Source organism: Sciurus carolinensis, chromosome 11 (genome assembly GCF_902686445.1).
Source record: "Sciurus carolinensis chromosome 11, mSciCar1.2, whole genome shotgun sequence".
Taxonomy (NCBI): domain Eukaryota; kingdom Metazoa; phylum Chordata; class Mammalia; order Rodentia; family Sciuridae; genus Sciurus; species Sciurus carolinensis.
Window position 1 is genome coordinate 24,917,384 of NC_062223.1, and position 25,119 is coordinate 24,942,502.

The window sequence follows — 25,119 nt, forward strand, 5'->3', positions numbered from 1 at the left end:
TTCATTTTTAAAAATAAATTTCACAAAGTACAAAATTGAACTATCTTGAATTTACATATAACACTATTGAGTTGTCAACTCAGAGGGAAGGGTTTATTTCCAATTGAAAACATAAATTTTAACTGCCCAGCATAATAATGTCATCTCCTCAGAATTGTGTGATCTGTTTCCATAGAAGGATATCTGATAGTGTTTGTCTAAATAAATACCTTTTACTCCTTACATTATGTTTGATTCTATAATATTTTATTTTCCGTGAAATACCTCCACCAGTCTCTTCCACACTTTCCTCATGGCATTTTTCACTTCCTTGTTCCTCAAAGTGTAAATCAAAGGATTGAGTAGGGGAGTTAGCACGGTGTAAAATATTTCTACTTCTTTGTCAAAGGGAAAAGAAGATGAAGAAGGTCGTGCATATATAAATATGCATGGGACAAAGAGCAAAACCACCACAGTAATGTGAGATCCACAGGTGGACAGAGTCTTCCTCCGCCCTTCTGCACTGTGTGTTCTCAGGGTGAACAAGATGACACCATAGGACACAAGCAACAGGGAGAAGTTGATGATGCAGATTAAGCCACTGTTGGTGATCACCAAAAGGCCAAAGACGTGAGTGTCAGTGCAGGCCAGCTTCATTAATGGATGCATCTCACACATGAAATGATCAATGACATTAGACCCACAAAAGGGCAGCTGGAAGGTAAAGAAAACTTGTATGATGGAATGCAAGAAGCCCCATGTCCAGGACACCCCCACCAGAATGCCACAGAGCCTCCAGTTCATGATGGAAGAGTAGTGCAAGGGCTTGCAAATGGCCACATAGTGGTCTAAGGCCATGGCTGTGAGGATAATCATCTCTGTCCCACCAAGGAAGTGTCCAGCAAAAAGTTGAATCATGCATCCTTTAAAAGAGATGGTTCTCCTCTCCCAGAGGGAGTCTGCAATCAGTTTTGGTGTAATGGCTGAGGAGAAGCAGGCATCCACAAAGGACAGGACTGCCAAGAAGAAGAACATGGGGGAGCTCAGGAGGGCAGGGCTACAGAGGATGGTCACTACAATCAGCATGTTGCCCACTATAGTCGCAATGTAGACCAACAAAAACACGACAAATACTATCTTCTGTAGAGCAGGATCCCGATGAAGATGAATTCAGTTATGAAGCTTTGGTTTTGCATAATTTACAAGGAAAGAATGAAAGTACAGTAGGGATCATGTAAATCTGAAAGTATGATAAAAAAAAGTTTGCTTCAAGTCAGTTCAAAATTTTGCAATCACCAACAAGCTGATGGCTCTCAAGAGCATTGTATTGTTATTATGAGTACTACTTATTGAGTTGTTATCTTTAAAAACACAAAATTAGATATGTTTAAGGTGGTAGAAAGAGATCTGAAAAAATAAAGATTGAAATGAACTAGGGAATACTTCAAAATGCCAGAGTTTTAATAAGGGGAAAGGTAAGCATCCACATGTGTTAAAGAAGAGTAGTTTTTTAATAACGTCATCTTGATCATTTAATAATAACCATCAGGGTGAGTTCTTGACAACCATTCTGAAACCTAACCCAAGATAGGAGAGAAGGAGGACTGTGGTTCATCAACTATGTTTGTTCTGGTCATACAATAGTGGTTAATGCCAGGTCACCCACTATCCGGAAACAGTCTCATCTATAAAAAGAAGAAAAACATGCACTTTTAGAGGGTTACAAAAATAATGACTACTCTCCCAAATTTTCTTCAAGAATCTGAAGTGGATTGGCCTTACAATGAATTAATTCATTCTTTTTTTTAAAAGAGACTTCATGGGTAAATGTCCACCTCTATAATAACCACAGAGAAGGTTTAGGTTTTATTGAGTTCTTTAATAATTCATCATTTAAAATAAGAATAGAAGTTCATGGAAATAATGATGCCTACTCCTGAGTGTCCTCCTGATCCTTAAGTGATGCATTCAAAGCCAGCCACGGCTTAGGGCTCACTGGATAGGAGCCAGTCTTTGTTAGATGTTATCATCCCAATATTACTAATGGGAAACCCAAGCTTAACAACCTTATGTTTAAGAAAACAATGGATGCCTGACATGGGATATCACACAACACCTCTCTTCCCACCCCCAAGTCCTTTCACCTGGATCAACAGGAAAAGAATGGGTATTTTTCTTTTCAGCAAGGACTTTACTACAGGCTGATCTTTCCAGAATTACTCTCAAAACTCATAAATCTTGAAACTTCTGATTCTTTGTTCATGCTTGAATGAGGCACCTTGATGAAGCTAATCCAACAAATGATGAGAAGTGAGAATGTATGGCCAATCCCCTATGCATGCAAACCAGCAACAACCACAGAGGCAAAGAAGAGAATGTTAGCTGCCAGCCACAGTCTAGAGACATAGGTAATAATCTGCCAGTGCTTACTACAACAGGACCCACTCTGATCAGGTATAACTCAAGATAAATGCGTCAAATTAATGAGACTTTCTTGTTGGGCAGAGTTGTTCATTTATAACTTACCTGCTCATCTCCCAGGGTTATTATGAGGGTCAAATTTGAAAGTATGGAAATACTGCTTATGATGACAGGCCTTTACCAATTGCACTTATTATGTGCTCACTTAAAGAGGTCAAACTCCTTGCTTGCAGAAAGCTACTCCAGGAATCATCCAGATAATTAATTGAACTCTTGACATCACAATCCACAGAGACACTGCTTCAGAGAATGATGTGTCCTCACCTGTGGGTATAACAAAACTCTATTGGTGAATAGCATATGTGTATGTCCACATAAACTTTTCCACATATATATGTACCTATATCTGTATATATATATATATATATATATATATATATATATATATATATATGTAATTGTATTAGTTCTTTTTACTGGTACATGAAAGTAGAATTCATTTTGATAGAACTATAAAAGCATGGAATATGTCTTATACTAATTAGTACCCAATTCTTATAGATGTACATGATGGTGGGATTCATTATGATGTATTCACATAAGAACATAGAAAATTAATTTGGAATCATTCCACCAATGTGTGTGTGTGGTGTGTGTGTGTGTGTGTGTGTGTGTGTGCGTGTGTGTGTATAGAGAGAAAAATCACTGAATAATGGGTTTCATATGAGAATAAAAAAATAAACTGAATAATCATTTCCATTTTGTTCAAAGGTTATTCTTGACCAACATCTGTACTTTGAACTCCATAACCATTAATAAGAAAACACCAAAAGAAAAAGAACACTGAAATCTCATTGGATCAGTAGGAAACCACTGATTACAGAATAAAGAATAGCAATACATCATCCAGCAGTGTACATCTTAGCCTAGGACAAAGCAGGAAAGACAAAGAAAGGACTTGAGTGAGTGAGTGCATCAACAGCAGACTTGTGTGGACCTGAGTTCAAATCCTTATCCCTCTATTTGTTCTATGACATGCATCAGGTTACTTAAAATCCTTCAATTTCTATAAGCCTCAGGTTATACTTCCATTTATTGTTTAGTAAGAATGTCTATCAATATGTTTCTTATAAAATTCAGATAGGTCATAAACATAAAAACATGGATGTTCATTAGCAGTGAAGAAATAATATTTGTAAATGCACTGCAATTTTGAAGGTCCCAAGTAGTCCCTGCATATGTTATTGTGGACTCAGACCCACCTGGATCCATGTCTCCTTCAGATGCATCATTGTGCAAAGAAAATCAAATAGAGTAGGAAGTTGAAGACAGGGCCCTAAAAAATCTAATATTTACATAAATCTCATCTCTCTGCTTTCTTTTTCTGAGTGATCTAAAAGCAATATCATTGCCTAATTAAAATGTTGAATGTAAACAAATATATCCCTTCTTTTCCAGATGAAAGTAATTCCCTATATTAGTATTAAAATTGACAATGGAAACTATTTGTGCCCCTTGGATTATGATAACAATGTTTAGGATTTTAAAACATTTAAATGGATTATCTTAAATGAAAGTCATTGTCATGAATTGACATTAAAAGGGCGTGGTAAAATTAGTGAAATATGAATAAAATCTGGCATTTACTTAGACTAATACATCTATGTTCATTTCATAGAGCAACAAGTATACCTATAATAATGTAAGTTAATATTAAGGAGAATTGACTATTATACAGGCATTTCCTGTAGTTTTTCAACTTTTTGGTTAATCTAAAATTACTCCACATTAAAAGTTAAATAAGAAAAACAGTGGCTTTTTTCTTCTATGAGAAGTCTACAATTCTAGCCTTCTTGTGTGATAGTGATATGTCATTAACAAGGTCCTGTGCCTCAGGTTGCCTGACCATAGGGTCAAATAGAAAGCAACCCTTTGTGCACAATAGAGGTCAAAAGGAATATAAGGAATCCTGATGCCAATGTTTTTAGGCAGAAAGCACACACACAAAGTGAAATTAAAGTTTGCATCACAAGAACGTCTTTTGAAGTCATGCTGTTTTTAAAGTTCTAGTCCTAGTAAAATTGTAATAAAACAACTTCATTCACTCCTCTTAAAAACATGTTGGTAGATATTTCCAGAATCAAAAAGGTATTTGTATTCTTTCTACTAATACCCTCAAATCTAAAAATTTATTATAAAAGTGAAATGACATGGGGACATATTATAATGGAAAATGCTGCAGTGTCATATAAAACAGAAACATACCTAAGCTATTTAGTGAGAAAGATAAGTATGTAAATCATACGATTGCATTCATATCATATGATGTAATGAATGAAAAAATAATCAATGATATAAGGAAATAGTGAAACATTTTGCAATATGTTAAGGGTGAATCAGAAAATGGTTAATAGTAACCGCTCCCATTTATATTGATATTTTAAATATAGTTTTACCATCCAGAAGAGAAAATTTCAAAATTTTGAGGACTTTAATTTGTAAAAATATGGTTACTGTTGTGAGAATATTTCTAATTGAACATAATTCACAAACAGCTTAAATCTATCAACTGAACAATTCAGATAAGATGCAAGGTATGCAGAACTTTCATTTGCAAAGGTGGAAGCAACACACTACCATAACAGGGAATCTTAAATTAAATTGTAACTTATTGTAAACATTACACTAAAGGCCCTACAATAGGCTCAACCCTCCCCACCCTTTACACATTTACCGATATCAGTTTTAAATTCACATTGTCCTACAGGTAGGAGATTAACGCATCTGTATTTGTTCTAGAATATTTTGTGGTCCTTCTTTCCTCAGTAACCATATCCTTGAAGTGCTGCACCTGCATCTAAAGTTGTTCAGGCCCCATCACAGCACGAATTGTGGGCACCGGACCATCTCCTGGGATGGTGACGTTGAGAAGTTTCCTTCCCTTTGCACAACTATGCACAATGCCCACTGTTTTCTTCCTATTAATTTTTGCACAATTTTAGAAATACTGTTTCTTCATTAACTTTCAAACATGTACATAACTTTAAAATCAAAAAGAGGAATTAGAAGTAAGACTCTCATCACAGAGTTTTATGATCATATCTCAAGCAATAACTTTCAGATGCATTATGTGTACATATCTGTGCATATCAGTCACATCAGTCACATTTGCATACATTGTTTCTAAATATTATTATTGCAAATTAAAACAATAAAGTCCTATTTGTGTTACCTTCTCTGTAGTTATTTAAATCAACTATAATATTGACTCAGGCTAATTTTTCAGCAATAAATTCCCTCAGATTTCAGATACTTTTAAAAATCTTGATGTTGATCTGATGCTTTTGCTAAATTTCTACTCATATATGTATAAAATATATTTCACAAGAATATCTACATATACATTTATGTGTTCATAAATATATAGACGTGTAGACGCACACATAATATGCTTCTGCAATTTGAGAAAAAAATTTCTGCGTTTCCACTGGTGCACTTCCAAATGAATGCCTGAGACTTCTTTTCTCTTGTCTCAAAGGTTTAGTTCATCTTAAGGTACAAAGCCACAGCAGTAAACACTAAAGCAGTTCAGAGCTTAACCACTTAGATTTTTCTGAATAATTCTGAGGCAAGAATCTAATGCTGTCACATCAAATGTTCATAGGAACAATTAAACAGAGAGAGATAAACCCTAAAAACTCCATTCTGTAGCTTAGTCACTCATTTCTAGGCTTAATGTTTTTCTATTTGGTTTTTATGAGTGTATTGTTGTGAATGTAGAGGGTGTTACATTCCATATCAATGAATTTGAGTATGGTCTTGCAAGACTTAGATGTTTACCAAGTTAATATGTCGTTATTCTTTCTAAAACATCTGAAAAGATCACTTTAATCTAAAATACCAGAGTGGTGGGAACATTAGCATGCAAATGATGACCGAGAATGCTATTAGAAAAACATACTGTCATAGAGTGAGCATAATAATATGCACTTGAAATAAGTCATACAGAAAGATGCCATTTTCTCTCACTTTATGTAGATGCTAAATAAATAGGTCTCAGTAAAACAGTGTAAAATTGTGGTTCTTAATGCCTGGGAGAAGTTGAGTGGGAAGATAGTAAGGGCATGGTTAATTGGGAGTGTGGTGCTACTGGACAGGGAAAATAACCCTACAGCACAGTGGAGTCACCAGGGTTGAAACCAATTCATTGAATGTTTTTAAAAAGTTGATAGAGGTGATTTTTAATTCTCCAAGTCAAAGAAAAGATAAATGTTTGAGGTGACAGACAATAGGAATTACTTTGATCTGATCAAACTGTTCCCAAATATATATACAATCATCATGTGTCTATTCAAATGCACAATGAAAAAATTAAGAAGTATGAGTAAAGATCTACGTATTTGGAATAAAATTCCATATTCATCTTTTGGAGTACTGAATGAATTGTAAATTCTTCCTTTTATACACACAGAAAAAAGACATGAATTTGATGTGTTTTGAAGTGTTTAAGTTTACCTTGATGATAAAAAGTTGAACATGGGTCTTATTTCATTAGATTTAATGTCATTACTGCACCAAGCCAAAAACAATGCATTCTAAGACCTGCTGCTCATTGGACACTTACTCTGAATCAACTCTATACTGTGTTCTTAACATGTATCATTTTATTCAATTCCACATTGCTCAACCTTGCTAATGTTTTAATTCTCATTAAATATGAGAACTCAGAGTTTGTAAATGTCATGCTGTTATACCAAGTGCAGAGTTGCTAACAGAGGCATCCTGTGCACTGAACTTGGCACACCCACACAATCCTGTTTTAAACACTGCATCACAATTTATAATCATCGATGAAAATCCAAAAATTTAAACTCTAAATCTTACCATGTGTCAGTTGCTTGAATATTTTGCTATGTCCATCTCCTGTTCTCCATGATAAATGGTTCACTTGTGGGCACGAACTATGATGTCTATACCCAATTTTTGCTCTGCATCTAAGAGACACGAGGAAGAGCCTCTCTGACAGTCACGGTAGCAAATGTCCTCTCTGCTACTCAAGAACTACATTCACCAAGGTCTCAGAAACGAAGAAGAAGAGAGAAGCAAAAGTTTCCTCCTGGATTTTCATCTGGACTTTAAGAGGCTTGCAACATAGGTCAGGCACAGGTCGAATTACTGCTTGGTTCTCCCTAGGGCTTGGAAATTTTCTATAAGCATGATGCCAAGACACAATTCTGTGTGGTTTTTCACTTGTTCAAGTATATGCAAAACTTTTGTCCCAAGTAATTAGAGGGTTTCGCTTGTTTGTTTTGGTATTTTTTTTTTCTGTTTTCTTCTCTTCCTGCTCTTGGATTTCTATCTGGAGATTCTGATTTCCTATCATATTCAGGAATAGAGCACTGGGTATTTGGACACATAATATACTGCCTCTTGAAGAATTCAGGCCAAATGCTTGTACTTCTTAAAAATATGGAAACAGAGTCCTGTGATTAATTATCCATCCATCAGCCCATATGTAAACCATGTACTGTTCTAAGATGGAAATAGCAAGGGGTACTTATTAAAACGGAATATTTCCTCTAATACGTGTGAAGAGGTATACATTATTTAAAACATTACTTTTCCTCTCAGAAACTGCTCTTGTAACCCAATGATTTTAAAAACAGAAAGAAAATTTAGAGAAGAGACTGAAGGAACTTTTTCCTTTTTATTTTTTTTTTGGGGAGAAGATATGGCAAACATAATTAATGGAAAGATGGAAAGGAATATAGTATTTAAAATAATTTTGTGGGAAAACTTGGACATAACCTCCTCAAGGCCCTAGAAAGAATCCTCAGCAATATTTTGATATTTTTCAGTATTTAAAAACTGAATCCTATCTATTATTATGGCTACTCACACTTCACAAAAATGCAGAATTCAATTAATTCATGAGAAAATTGAGATCCATGAACCATAACTTTCATAGTTTATAAACTTGAATGTTATTTTATGCTAATTGAAATTAAACCTATGTTTCCTGACACAGAAGAATCACCTGACATAAATCACATTCCACGTTAGGATGATATTTTAAAAATATTATTCAACAATTAGACTCTATCTGTACTTTCTGCAACCCTGGTTCTCACTAAATAACATTCTTAGCATCTTCTTGATATTCCCTGTCTTGCTTTGTTTAATCCTTTATTATTTGCTACTTGTTTCTGTAGGAGAAATTGTGACATAACATGTAAATAATATTGTGACTATGAAGTAGTACAGTTAATATAACAAATCATATTATTTTGCACAATTTGAAAACAGTTGGGTGGCTTTTTCCCATAAATTTAAATCAAGAATTAGAAAAAGAGAGATGGAAGGAGACATAGCCAAGGAGAAGTGAGGTACAGGAAAAGGAGCTAGCAATGTTTCCTTCCAGAATTTATTCAACAATCTACATGTTCCCACTGATCAGAATTCCATCTTCATCATTGTTAAATCACAGAACTTCTACTAAGTTTCCAGAGATATGGTGTTATGTTTTAGATATGAGTTGTTCCCAAAAATTCATGTGGGAGACAATGCAGGAATTTTCAGAGATAAATTGATCATATCATGAGAGATGGAAGCCGATCAGTGAATTAGTTCATTGATTGATTAACCTGGTAGTAACTATAGGCAGGTAGGGTGTGATTAGAGGAAGTAGGTCACTGAAATTATTACTTTGGGGTTTCTACTGTGTCCCTGTTGTGTAGCGTTCTCTCTCTCTTTGCTTCTTGGTTGCCAAGTCCTGAGCTGCTTTCCTCATCCATGTTCTTTCATCATGATATCCTGCCTCATCTCAGATTTAAAGACAGAACCTTGAAAGAGTGAACTAGAATAAACTTTTCATCTGTAGACGTTTGGAGGAGGGGGTCTGCTGAGAGGGAGCAACGACAATGTCTACCCCAGTTCAGACATTGAAGACCAGGCTCGTAAGGCACAGATCTAATTTTACTTAGGATTGTAGAAGACATATATAGGCATATTATCCACTCAGGTTAACACGCTTGTTAAAACATAACAGAACCAACCTATAGGTAAGCTATATGTCAAACTAATGTAAATAAACCAAGTATGCCTAAGTGATTCTGCCCAGCAACAAGTCTGAGACAAAGGACTAGCACACAGCATGAGGTGAGGCAGCGCGGGCGAGCTCACATCACAGCTTGCTGGGATGCTTGATGAGTGAGGCCTTCCCTCAACTTGTAGCTCAACCTCAGCAACTGCAAAAGGCCTTCAGTCCATGGCGAATCATTACAGTTTCCTCAGTTTCTCCATCCAGACTGTTTGGCTTATGTAGACCATGGTGTCAGCGACTGCTGTCAGATAAGCTTGAGGAATGTTCCCTACATTCATCCTCAAAGTTGTTCTTGGTCACAGTGACTATAAGGTATCTAAAACATGTGGCCTCCTGGGCAATTTTTCTGGGTTCTGAATACCCTATTACTTCATTCAGCTTATAGCAAAGCTTTTAAAGCAAAGCTTTAGTCCTCGTGTTGATAAAAGAGATCTAGACCTCCATTTGTATTCACACATTTTCTTAACAAGGCTACTGTTCAGATATAGGCTAATATCCATATAAAGTTGAGAGTAGACTTATCAATCTTCATGAAAACTTGTTTGTCTTTGTGAGAGAAGTACTGGGATATTAATTCATCAAAATTATCTCTACAATCAGTACCTCATCTATAGCCAGTCACAGTTGAAGCCAGTCACAGGCAGACTGTTTAGTCAGGTTGTTTAAAGACTACATATCAGGTAGCGAAGTCATCTTTTATTGTTTTCTGTGGAGCATTTTCATGTTGAAGTGATGTCTCTGAAGTTTCTTGGTACCATTTACTTCATGCTAATTATGCACAGTCCTGCATTATTTATCAGCTGCCTATTTTACTGACTTCTAATGATTTTCTCAAAGATTCTTAAATAATGGTTATAGACACAAATCTGACGACTAGAATACAAAGAAAATGTGAGCAATGATTCCTTTCAGCTTTATGTTAAATCAGCTGGAATTTTGTAGCACAAATATAGAACTATGCACCTTCTAAATGTGTCTTACATTGAAATTGGTTATAATTACTGCACTCCTGAAGTGTGAAGTCCTTTGACATTGTCCATTTTCCAGTTCTTCAAACAGGGCTAACATAAGGGAGGATGGACTGTAAAATTAAAAATGTAAAATTAAGTCAATTAAGTATAATGAAAGAGATTCACATTCTAATTCTGGTTCTTACAAATGCAAATAAGAGTTTGACCCTTGTTCGAGATCAGTGCATAGTGTGAGTCCTCAGAGTTTAGTCTCAAGCCCAACCCACCACTCAATAGTGGTCAGTTAACAAGTCTCTTGAGATTCATGTGTGAAAAAGAAATAATAAAAATTCTACCATTTTAGGATTGCTGATCCATATCAGCAAAATATACAGATGATTTGGCTGTGTGCTATGAGCAAATGAAATGCTTGCTTTCATGATGATATTTAGTATTGGCTTTCTATGAGGCTGCTTTCACTGTTCAAAAATATTAATTCCATTTATTTATTTACCTATACTACAGCTGTATAAGTGTTTTAAAATATGAAGTTGCTTTGCTGAGTAATTGAAATTATATAAGCACTGTGGATCACACAGTTTTTCTTATAACTATCTAGTTATGATCAGTCTCAAAAACTTTAATAAATTTAAAAATTAAATTAGTAAAATACATACCTTCTTTAATACACAGGGCTCAGAGTGAGAGGAAATAAGAATAAAATAGGTCTTTGGATTCGAACAAATTGGTGATCCTGAGATATGAAAATCAAAAGATCAAGGACATTTGAGATTTCAGAAATAAAATTAAAGATTAATGGAAATGAGAAAGAAAATTCTTTCTGAAACAAACTGAAGATCAATATAAATAACTTGTTAGCCAAATTTCAGTCACAATAGAAAAACCTTGAAAAATAAATTTTCCTACTAGTTCAAGGTCATAAAAACCAACATACGAAGTTGGGATATGTTTTTGTGGGCACTGTTCACTCTTCTTTTCACTTTTCCATTCTCTTTCTTCTTTCCTCCTATGACATTGGAAGGAAAGTACAGCCAGGATGGTGGCACACTCCTGTAAGTGTGGCATGAAGCAGGAAGATCACAATTTCAAAGCCAGTCTCAGAGAAATAAAGGTGCTAAGCAACTCAGTGAGACCCTGTCGCTTAATAAAATACAAAATAAGACAGAACATGTGGCTCAGTGTTTGAGTGCCACTGAGTTCAATCCCTGTTACCAAAAATAAAAAAAAAAGAAAGAGTAAGTAGTCACTTTAAAAATATTATGTTTTTATTATGTTTTATAAATATAATGCAATGATTACTCTGGCTGTTGAGGTAGTCACCATGGTCTTCCAAGCCTTTAACCTCATGCTACCATCTTGCTTTCCACCTGCCTCCCAGAACTTCTGCTCATCCGTGCTTCAGTTACACCCAACACATTCTGTTCCTCATAAACACACCTGAAATGTCTCATTCTCCAAATGTTCCTTACCTCACAGGGTCTAATAACCCTTCTTTTGCTGTGATACTTTGCTAAAATCTCCGCTTTCCATTATTAACTAATGACAATAAGCAGCAGTAAGTAAAGATTATAGCAATAAGTGAAAATAGCATTGCTTCAGCAAATGTTAATTACCCCAAACAATGGTCTTGCTGATAAATTTCCACTGTTAAATGTGTGTGCATGTTTGTGTATAGATTGAAACATACAATCTTCTAAGTATTTCCTTCTTCATTATTGCATCAAAATTTTTCATTCATTTGATTTTACCATATCTTATAAGGCAAGTTGATATTGTTTTACTTTGTGTCCTGCAAATTAACTTGGTGGATACAGTTTAGCAGAGAGTGGTCAGAAAAAAATTCCAGAACAGGAAAATTCCACCATACAATTCCTGGTCAGCTACGATGTATTCACTTTTTCCTGATGATGTTTCGACCCTAATATAAATCCCTGTGGATTTTTCAAAGAGAAACCAATTAATCTCACTGACTTTTTGCCATATCTGATATGAGAAAGAAAACCAATATTGTATCCTTCTCCTTTGGACCTAACATGAAAGATTAAGGAAATAAATAGAAGATTTAGACTTGTTCACAGCACCCAATAGGCATTTTATTACTGTCAGTGGGCTAGGGGAAACTGACATATTTTTTCTCTAAGCATATTTAACCCAGAAGCTAAATGGCAACCTGAGATTAGCCAAATTTAACTGTGGGAATGACATGTAAGATGTGTATATATTTGAATGATCACTTTATTAAAAATTGTTCTCATAGAATTATTTTCACTGGGTGCAAAGACTCACAAAAATTAAAATCATTGAGAAAATTGAAATGTAATATTTTCAAATAATCTTTTACCCTCTGGTGCCAGTAGACTCTTTCAGCAGTAGACTGCTTGACTAGGGTTCACAAGGTTTGATCACTAGTTCTGCATAAAGTAATAATAATACATATTTTTAAAGGTTTTCACTTTAAATAGAGTATATTTGTATCCTGAAGACTTCAGGAATTTTGTTAACACTCATATTTTTTAAAGGGTGACTGACGTCAATGTCCAACAGTTTGACAGGAAGTTTTTCTATCTACTTTTTTATTGATCACTAGGTTTGCATACGAATAAAATGTATTTCTCTTTAATTCACAGATCAGGATATTGAATTGCCAACTCAGAGTAGATGACTGATGGGAAAGTGAAAGAATCATCTTTGACCCCAAGAAAACTGCAATTTTTATAGAATTGGCATTTGACTTCAAAGAAAGTAAGCAACCCATAATATTTTGGTCTACTATCAATTTTTTATTTCTTTACTTTTTACACTTTTTATTGTAAAGCCTAATATTTTATTTTTTTCATTGGAAATCACCACCAATCTCTTCCACAATTTCCTTAAGACGTTTTTCACTTCCTTTTTCCTCAAAGTATAAATCAAAGAATTGAGGAAGGGAGTTAAGGTAGTGTAAAATATGAACACCTTCTTTTCAAAGGGGAAGACAGAAGGAGGCCTTGCATATGTAAATATATGCTTACAGTCATTATGGTATTTAAGCCTTTGTTTAAATTGGAGAGCAAAAAGGTCATCATTGATATTTGTAATAGTACATATTAAAGCATTTAATTTGAGCTCAATCATTTTATTATTACTTATCTTTCAGGGTCCATAGCATATTAACAGAAGGAATTATACCCCTAGATATATGAATGTGAGAACAGATAGAAACCAAAAAGAATACATTAAAATATATAGGACCCAAATTATCATCAAATAAGAAGTATCTGTTAGAATATATATGTGAATTATTATTCATCTTTCTAGTGTAATATCAATCAGTTCTTTGGATTCAAATTTTGTCTTTATTACATGGTTACCAGCAGTGCAATGTAATATCCAAATAACAGGGAACAATTCAAATTTCATGGAGTTTCAAAAATCAGAATGATTCTATATCTAATCTTATATTGTGTTCTGAAAAGTAGTTTAAATAACTCCATTATTTGCCTAATTTCTTAGATCTCCCACTGTATTAAAAATTCAGATTAAACATGGTTGCTTGTAAATTCTTTGAAAGAAGTGAAAGTGAAACATATTTATTGGCAATGTTGCCGCAATAGGACTTGCTAGCTTTGAATCTTCTAGAGGAAGATATTTTGATATAGCTGTCTTTTGTCAATTGTTGAAAATCAATCGAAAAACATGTCCAACACCTTTAGAAATTTTATGTAGTATTGGCAAGACATTTGTATATTCTTAACATTTATGGAAGGTGCCAGACTCTATTGCAGAACAAGTAAGGCAGTAAGATATTGGTGGATATTTCATAGAAGTGAGTGTCTTTTTAAAAGAAAGTCCCATTCTAATAATTGTTTGAACACACAATCTTAAGTTTCAAGGGCCAGTATAATTAACTTGTCTAGGTATTCCTTATGCTGTCTTCTCCTCAAAGGTTACCTGTAGACAGCCAGAGAGTCTATCATGGGACCAGCACATAAAGAAGTCTCCACTGCAGCCAGTGTACTTAAATCCAGTCACATAGATGGGCATGATGTATCTGTAAAACCTCCCATCATATGAATATCATCAGTAAATACTGGGATTAATTCTCCAGTCCACATTGCTGGGTGTATTAAAGGTGGATCTGGGAAATGGGCCCAAGAGATTTCCCATACATTTCACTTACCTGAGAGTTCAATAGAGCTAATATACAAATATTGTGGATGGAGATTTAAGATCTCCTTATTGTAAAATCTGGTGTATTCTATTGCTTCATGTGTATAAGACTCCTAATATCATAATTTTTAAAAAGTTTTTGAAACTAAGTGGATTTACATAGGGTTCTGTTTCCCCCTTTCTATTTTTTAAAATTGCAGAAAAAGATTGTTATAAACTGGAGCATAATTAACCTTAAATTATAGACAATGTCCTAGCATTGTACAAATATTTAAATCATAAGAAGTGACAATAAATATTTCTATTTGGTCAGGAAAATTAATAAAATTACCTATTGTTAAAGTTAATGTTGTTGAGTTGAAAGGGCATTATAATAAAGAAGGACTACCTTCTTTTACCAAATATATGATTTGATTTTGTCTCTAATAGGGGTCTGAGTTACAAAGTTGTAAAATGAAGTCAGTAAAGACATTGACAATCACTATCATGACCTATTTGTTCTATACATAATGGCCTAATTATTTTAAATTAAATTATTAGAATTGGTAACTTATTTCAGGACAGTGATCTAAGAAATCATTTTAAAAATCTTAGAATTTATGTCATTGATCTACCAATAGTATTTTAAGGTATCTATGTAAAGATAATCTTTATGTATAAAGATATAGTTGTATGAATACCATTAATAACCTTGTTTTTAAAGTAGGAAAAATAATCCAAATGCCCAAAGTATGGGTTTGGATAAATGAACTATATGACAAAAAATCTGGCAGTAAAAGTCATGTTGTAAAAGAATATTAGTTATGTACAATCTCAAGTAATCTTTAAGAATTAAAATTAATATTATTATATGTATAAAATATATATATATCTTAAAGTTTATGTATGGAAAGCAGCTTAGAAGGTTATTTAGTAAATGCTAATAATAGTTGTTTATGGATGGTAGAATCTCAAAAAATAACTTATTATACTTAATTTTCCCTAAGTGGGTTTCTTGACAAAATTCAGGGAAGGTGTCTTAATTTTGAAACCATCTTTAGCCTCTTATCTGAATATTATTTCACAAAACCTCCATATATGATGGTCTGGATTAATATAAATTAAGTAACATAATCCAATATCACATCTGAAACATGAAACAGACAAGCAAGAGAACTTCCATCCCCTTGGGAGATGGTGTCAAAATGCTTCCATATCCCATATTGTTAATCTTTAAATGAGCCAGTATCTTCAGATTGTCCTCTAGAAATATAGTTTAGTTTACTTCTTAATGTAGACAGTAACATAAAGATTGTATAACTTATATTTATTCAATTTTAAAATATTAAATGACATAATTAAGTTTTTAATTAATGTTATTATATAAGTTTGTAAGAGAGCATTATTGAAAAAACTTTAGTGTGAAGAGCATTGGCTTAGTAAAATGTCCCTTCAAATCTTATATTTTAAAGACTTCTTTATCTGGGAAAGGAGGATACCATTAACATAATAGTTAGTACTCATTACCATGGTTAATTAAAATATAGTCATTGATGTATTTATATTCATCAAGTTTGGTTTCTAAAGAGAAATCTGAAATTTGGAATGTAAGGTGTTATTTTGAAATAACAGTTATTGTTTAACCAAATTGTATAAATCATAATTTCTTTGAAATTAACTTTTTTAGAAATTCAACAGGCATAATAAGTTATTTTATTAGATGAGAAATTATTGTTTTAATAGTTCCTTTTTCTTCTATTCTTTAGTTAGCAGACCCAAATAATAGGGATTGTGAAAAGATCTTATCTATATTTGTATATAGCCTTTATGATAGAAACAGTAGAACTTAAAGAAAAAGAAACTTTAAATAACCTTAGATGATTGCGTTAATTAGCCAATGTAATTACATGTAAACCTTTTAAAATTATTTTGTACAAATTTTGTTTTAATTTACTCAGACATGTTATAGTCTTTTATTTTACCAGGTGAAAAATAAACTTTTAAGACCCTACATATCACACCTGATAGTATAAGTCCTAGCATCTTGTTTCTCAGTGAGAACACAGATAATAAAGGAATTTTAGACCTTATTTATATTAACCAAATCACAAAGCCATCTAACATTTAAATATATTTCAGTAAAGAGTATCTGATGTTTTTATATTTAGTAGATGATGTTTCAATTGACGATCTTTTAGCATTTCATCCTTGTATATCAATAGGTATCTCCTGTTATAAAAGCCAAGATAATTAATTTCATTTACCTCAAATTAGATTCATTTATTCTTAACTGCAAAAGTCAAGACATCAAACAAATGCAGATATTAATATTAATCATCTCTTTCCTGTTGAAGAAAATCCTTAGAAACAAGATATACAGATCCTAAATTTTATAGAAATTAGCAATTTTATTATTTATTTGAACACATGGGAAATGTGAATTGCTAATTATAAAAAAACCTTTTTATTTTTATTTATTTACCCAACATAAATTAAACCATATTAGTTCATATGAATTAAAGTTATTTGGATTCATTTTTATTTTAATTTTAAAATGTGAGCATGTTCAATAAAATGTAAGCACATTTTGAAATCATGTAAACATAGTCATTGTGTGCACACATTTATACATCAGTCAAAAAAAGAAAATTTTTTATAGTTTGTTATAAGTGAGGCTCCACAGCAATGAACAGATACCCCTCAAGGCCTTGATTCAATTTGTCTAAAAAGTTAAGAAAAAAAATCTTAAAAATATTTCAGGTTGCTGGTTTTTGTCCTGATGATTATTATGCATTTAAAATCATCCCTAAAAATCAAAAGATTAATCCATTAAAAAGTACAATTAGAACATATTTTATTTACTTAAGAATTTTTTTTTCCTTTAATTTTGGCTAAAGGCAATCTATTTGAGAAAAGTGGAAAAAAATTAAAAAAACCCTCTGGTGAAGACTGTGAACTGCAGCTCATTGAAGAGGAGATGCCCTTTAAATTTGCATTTCTCTAATTACTAGAGATGTTGAACACTTTTTCAAATATTTATTAATTGCCTGTATGTCTTCTTCTGTAAAGTGTCTGTCCAGTTCCTTGGTCCATTTATTGATTGGGTTCTTTGTATTGTTGGTGTAAAGTTTTGTAAGTTCTTTATAAATTCACTTCTATCTGAAGTGTGTGTGGAAAAAAGATTTTCTCCCACTCTGTAGGCTCTCTCTTCACATTCTTGATTGTATCCTTTGCTGAGAAAAAGCTTTTTAGTTTGAGTCCATCCCATTTTTTGATTCTTGCTTTGATATCTTGTGCTTTGGGAGTATCGTTGAGAAAGTCTGATCTTATCTTACTCCAATTAGAATGGCTATTATCAAAAACAAAAAATAATAGATGCCGGCGTGGATGTGGGGAAAAAGGCACACTTTTACATTGCTGGTGGAGTTGAAAATTGGTGCAGCCTCTCTGGAAAGCAGTATGGAGAATCCTCAGAAAACTTGGAATGGACCCATCTTTTGACCCAGTTATCCCACTCCTCGGTTTATACCCAAAGGACTTAAAATCAGCATACTACAGTAACACAGCCACATCAATGTTTATAGCAGCTACTATAGTAACACAACCACATCAATGTTTATAGCAGCTCAGTTCACAATAGCTAGATTGTAGAACCAACCTAGATGTCCTTCAGCAGATGAATGGATAAAGAAACTGTGGTATGTATACACAATGGAATATTATTCAGCCATAAAGAAGAATAATATTATGGCATTTGCAAATAAATGGATATAACTGGAAAATATCATGCTAAGTGAAATAAGCCAATCACAAAAAACCAAAGGTCAAATGTTTTCCGTGATAAGTGGAGAATGATATATAATGAGGGTGGGAGGGTGGGGAGTGAGAGAAGAATGGGGGAACTTTAGATTATGTAGAAGGAAATAAAAGGGGGGTATGAAAAATGGTGGAATGAGACAGACATCATTACTCTATGTACATGTATGATTACATGAATGGTATGAATCTACATCATGTACAACCATGGAAATGAAATGTTGTATCCATTTGTGTACAATGAATCAAAAAAAAAAAACAAAACAAAACAAAAACAAAAAATGAATGACTCCTAGCAGGATAGTGTGGAGTAAGGAAAGCCATTTGCTTTGGGAACTAGCATATCACCAGTTGGTAAACCACTCCCATACAGGGACACTTGCTCCTGGGCAGTCTGGAAGAGTCTCTCATGACTGCCAGTTCCTGAAAGTCAGACCTCTGTATCCCATGGCTTGGTATCTGAATCTGCTAGATGAATCCCCACATCTGACTATCTCCAAGATCTCACTGTCCGATACTGAACCTCACTTCATTCTCTCAGTCTCCCAACTTGCTGAGTAACCTCAAGTTTGAGTAATGGAGAAGGTGAGAGTGCTAACAGGTTCTAGTTTGTTTTCTTTACCTCCACCCAAAAGAACAGCATTGGATATGTTTTTAAAATATTATAGTGAGGAAGGCAGAAAGGTTGAGAGGTAGGAGAAGTCAGGGTCAAAAGGAAAAATGCCATTTTGAGCAACAGCAAGAAAGGAAGAATAGCAGGGGATTAGATAAGGAAAAACTCACAGTCCAAAAATGAGTCAATCCATGGTAGGATACACCATAGCTGGAAGGGAGAACCATTGCAAGATTTGCAGTAGAATGGTCATTTTCATCTGATTTATGATGTAGCAAATAAAATTCCTGAATCAATTAAGTTATAAACCAGTTCTCCATTAACTTATGTCAGATATACAAATGCACTAATTCCCACATTTTATATTGACATGGCATTTCTAACTAAATTAATGACACAAGCCAACTTACATTCACACAACAGTTACAATGCCCAAGATAAATTCATTGAAATGAGTGTCATCATGACCAGGCAAAAATCAATGTAGAAAATCATACGTAAAAATAAATATTGTAGCCAGGATTCTGCAAAATTCTGGTAAGCATACTTGTAAGAATAAAAAATGTGGGTTAGATGTCTTCTGGTATTTATTTATTGACTGAATATTATATCATTACCTAAAGGTACAATAAGAGGTTGGGAGTGGAAATGATGAAATGTTTGTATTCAAGCATATAATTAACATATGGATACTGACTTGCCAACTCAGACTAGACACCTGCCTTTTCTTCCATAGACATGTATTACCTCTTAATAGGTACTGAGCATCTCATAAAATTTTTCTAGGGCCATTTTGATTACTTTGCTCTTTATACAATTTTTTAAATTTACTGTCTTATTTTTCATCAAAAACTCATCCTTATCTCTTCCACATTTTTCTTATAGCATTTTTCACTTCCTTATTTCTAAATGTATAAATTAAAGGATTGAGCAAGGGAGTGAGGATGGTATAAAACATTTCCACCACTTTGTCAAAAGGAAAGACAGAAGGAGGCCGTGCATTTATAAATATGCATGGTACAAAGAACAAAACCACAACAGCAATGTGAGATCCACAGGTGGACAGAGCTTTCCTCCTCCCTCTAGCACTGTGTGTCCTCAGGGAGAACAAGATGACACCATAGGAAACAAGCAACAAACAGAAGATTATAATGCACATAAACCCACTAGTAGCAACCATCAAAAGACCTAGGATGTGAGTGTCAGTGCAGGCCAGCTCCAGTAATGGGTACAAGTCAAAATAAGAAATGATCGATGACATTAGGGCCACAAAAGGACAGCTGGGAAGTAAAGAGGACCAGTATAATGGAATGCAAGAAGCCCCCTGTCCAGGCCACCCCCACCATAATGCCACAGAGCCTCCAGTTCGTGATGGAAGAGTAGTGCAAGGGCTTGCAAATGGCCACATAGTGGTCATAGGTCATGGCTGTGAGGATAATCATCTCTGTTCCACCAAGGAAGTGTCCAGCGAAAAGTTGAATCATGCATCCTGTATAAGAGATGGTTTTCCTCTTATGTAAGGTATCCACAATCATTTTTGGTGTGATAACGGAGGAGAAAACAGACTCCAGAAAGGATAAGAATGCCAAGAAGAAGTACATGGGGGAGCCCAGCAGTGCAGGACTACAGAGGATGGTCACTACAATCAGCATGTTGCCTACAATAGTTGCAATGTAGACCATCAGAAACACAACAAATACTATTTTCTGTACAGTAGGATTTTGTGAAAACCCCAAAAGAACAAATTCAGTTATGAAGCTTTGGTTTTGTGTCATTTTCAAGGGAATGGTGAAAAATCAACATTTACTGAAATTGCCCAATTGAAATTTGCAATTATGATAAAGGAAGATTTGCTTCATATCAGATTACTATTTTTCATCATCAACATTTCAGTGCACATTTACCTTTATTGCTTCCTTTGTCATTGAAAACACCAGTTCAGACATTTGTTGAGGAGAGATGTTGGAGATCAGGCAACATTGATTTGGAGATAATTGATTCTGTACCTTAAATTTGCTAGAGATTCTATATAGGGAAATGCAAGCATCTTCATGTGGTAGTGATGATTAACGGTTTCTAACTCAAATACACCTTTGAGAATTTACTAGTGTCTTCCCTAAATAAAACTTTGGGAGGCATTCTGAAGACTCATTCATTTAAGAAAATGAGGACAGTTATTTTATTAGTCCTGCTTGTCATTGTCATGAAAAAGGAAGGGGTGACTAGAAAGCCATCTGTGATCTGGAGACTCTCATACCTATAAATAGAAGAAGAAACATCATTCATTTTAGGAGGCACTTAAAATACTATCTATTCCTCAAATTTCTTTACAGTCTATACTGGATTTGCCTTTTCATGGATTAATTCCTTCTTTATAAAAGAAAAAGACCTATAAAATTGTGACTAGTCACACACTTAATACCTCATTGAATGTAGAGGTCTTTTTTTTTTTTTCTCATCTTTGAAAATGAGAATGGAAATCCATGAACAAAATAAAGCCTAGCTCCAAATGTTGTACTAATTACTAAGTGAAATAAGGCAAGGAGAGAACTCACACAAATAATCCCAGTGTCTAGGGTATAGTCCAGGTCTTATTAATTCTATTTTACTGATAGGAAACACACGCTTTAAGATATTGAGTTTAAATAAGCAAATAATGAAGGATCAGGGACCTTACACAGAACATTCATCCCCATATCAGGCCCTTTCCACTGGATCAACAAGAAAAGAGGTAGGGATTTTTCTTTCCAGGAATTTAAGAGCAAGCATGACCTTTCTGGAGTCTGTCCACCTGAAACATTAAGACCTCTCTTACTTCTGTGAAGGTGGCATCTCAGTAAAGGAAAGAGCAAATGATGAGGAACCAGAAGGTGGTAGCTCAATCACCTCCACATGACAATTGGCATCAACCACATAGGTGAGAAGGAGAAACAGGTGTAGAATATCAATCAGAGTCGTCAGACCTTATTGATCATTTTCTAATTTTTTATACAGTAAGCCCAGTCTGGTCAAGTATAACTCTACAAAATGCATATTACCTTTATCTGACTTTCTTTTAAAGCGGAGTTGCCATATGTTGCTTACCTGGTCATTTTCCAGGCTTATGATGAGTGTCAAATTTGAAAATGTGAAAGTGTTGTTTATGATAATTTGCTCTTACCATCTGTGGTTATCAAATATTTACATTACAAGCCAGCTGCCTTAGCCACACAAAGCATTTCCATTGGTCATGCAGATAATTGTCTGAACTCTGTTTTTTTTTTATTTTTGTTTGTTTGTTTTGTTTTGTTTTGTTTTGTTTCATTGGATGCAGTGATTGAACCCAGGGATGCTTACCCAGTTAGCCACACCCCAGCCCATTTTTCATTGTTTATTTAGGAACAAAGTCTCACTAATTTGCTTATGACCTCACTATGTTCCTGAGGTTGGCTTTGAACTTGCCATCCTCCCGCTTCCACCACCAAGCTGTTGGGATTACAGAGACTGCACACCACACCAGGTTAGTGATTAACTAGACACTTGATGTCACATTCCCAGAGGTAGACACAGATTCAAAAACTGATTAATCCTCACCTGTACAAACTCCTGTAATGTATCAGGCAAATAGAACATATTTGTGTGAATAACATTATATGCATAAATATATCTATATATATATATGTTTGTTTAAAATATAATAAAATAATAGTAGTGTTTTTGTGAGAATTAGAAAATAAGCTTGCTTATGAATGCTTCAGTTAACAGAAACAATTTTAAATGTTAATAAAATTTATAAACATGCAATATTCCCTTTACTATCAACCCTTCTGCTTACTTTAAAATGACCATTTCCACTGTGTTCTCAGGACCATTCCTAACCAACGTCTGTACAATAATAATCAATAGCCTCTCACTACCTCTCAGAAAATAATTATTTATTATAAAAGAGAGAGGATCCAATGATCCAGTTCTGGTCAGCTTACTATAGGCCTCAGCAAGGGAAAATAATTAAGTGAAACCAGTGAGAAATCTGGCTTTAGACTTATGCAAGCCTGGGTGCAAATTCAGGACCTTACACTACTTCTGTGGTGTGGATCAGGGTGCTTGAAATTCTTAAAATTCTGTAAGCCTCATGTTACAGTTCTGCATCTGGGTTCAGTTAGAATGTCTATCACTAGGACTCCTGTGAGTATCAGATTAGGTCCTCAGGTAGAAACCTCGATGCAGTCAATAGCACAGGGGAAGGTGATGTGTGGTGAGAACAAGCTGCCACTGTCCCTGAGCCAGAGCAGAAATGACAGCATGCTTACTTGTAATTCTTGCCTTGCCACAACCAAGGCTGATGACTGTATTACTCATCTTCAAACGTGCATGAAAATGTATTACATATTTTCAGACTTAGCAAAAAATATGTTTTTAAATATATGATAGCTTAAATGTCCCTGGTGACCCCTAAAAGCATGATTGTATTCTCAGACCCACATGCATTTACTCCTGTTTTGACAGACTCATTGTATCAGGAAAACCAAATTGAGTGGGAGTCTTAAAAATACGACCCTAGGTTCAACTAATAATTAAATAAGATTTTCCTCTCCACTTCCTTCTTACAGTGTTCTAAGATCAATAGTATTTAAATTTTTTACACTTTCAACTAAAAACAAAACAACTCCTACTTCTATCAAATAAAGGGATTTCCAAAATTAAAAGTCAAAACATTGACAATAGAGTATATACTGTGCTCATGGTTTATGATTTTAAATCTTTGGAAAGGCAATTGTATCAAATGCAACAAATATCCTGCATTGAATCCTAGAACAGATAATGAACAGCAGTAGAAAAAATAATTACATATCATAATATGTTTAGTTAAGAGTAATGTATCCACTATGATTTCATATTCTTCACAAATATTCTTTTTTTCATTTAAAATTATAATATTACTATCTTGGTAAATGTTCTGTTAATCTAAACTTACTCTAATAAATTTGAAAATCATTCTGTGTCTGCCATCATAAACTAGAATCCCAGCTAGCCTGGTTAATACTGTGTCATTAAACAATATATCATGCTTCCAATGTTTAGCTATAAAAGAATTAACACTTGTCAAGCTGCCTGACCTATAAGAATTTGTTTTAATTAGTATGTCAAAAAGGTGTCATAAAATAATGATATCAGTATTATTTTAAGTAGTTTCTTCATATACAATGTGAGACTGAAATTGAATTATTCCTCAATTTATCTTTTTATAATCATGTTATTTTAAATTATAACTCTTAAAATTGCAATGAAACTAATTCTTTTGGAAAACATATTAGTAAAAATTTTATATTTATAAAATGTTTGTGCTTTATACTAGCAATCTCAACCCTAAAAATGTGCTTAAGAAGTGAAGCAAGATAGGGAAGATTTACAGTGGAAGGTGGTACTGGGTCATGAACAATAGTGAAGTGGAGAGATATGTAAGTGCTCAATAGTACACTAACATTTAATGTAAACCAGTCTATTGCAAATTCACACACCATGGCATGATCAATAAAACATTAAAATATGAGGATTTGACATTTTTAAAACATGTTGAGAAAATCAGGTAGAAAATTCTGAACAACTCAGCTTATTTGCATCAATGTATCATACAACTTTATAATCAAGATGGAAGTCTACAAAATATTAGACTATTAAATTGCAATGTAAATCTGGTTAGTATTATAAAAATATTTAAATGGATCACACATTAAATATACTATGCCAGATTATCCATCATGTACATACAGTTCAGTTCAGAAAAAGAATACGAGGTTTAAGGAAAATTCATTTATAGAAGAAGAACTAAGTGACTAACATAGAATCTTGTATGAAAATGTTTACATAAGTAGCTTTCCATAAATGACCGTACCACAGATGGAGCTCTTTCCTTTTTACTCACCTGGTTGTGTCAATTGTAAACTCACATTCTCTCATGGGTGATGGTTTACCATGTCCTTAAATTTTCTGGAATATTCCAGAGTCTTTTATTTCTTGATAGCCATGCCCTGAAATGTGCTGGGGCTGCAGGTGGGATTGCTAAGGGCTCCCTCACAGCCAGATCTGTGGCCATCTCCTGGGGTAGTGAC

At 34.0% G+C, this 25,119-nt stretch overlaps 2 pseudogenes; both read right to left on the reverse strand.

Annotated features, from left to right (window-relative positions):
- Positions 1-246: 246 nt before the first annotated feature.
- On the reverse strand, positions 247-1,175 carry LOC124959242 (olfactory receptor 4C15-like; annotated as a pseudogene).
- An 18,714-nt stretch (positions 1,176-19,889) lies between these two features.
- Positions 19,890-20,805, reverse strand: LOC124959243 (olfactory receptor 4C15-like; annotated as a pseudogene).
- Positions 20,806-25,119: the final 4,314 nt, after the last annotated feature.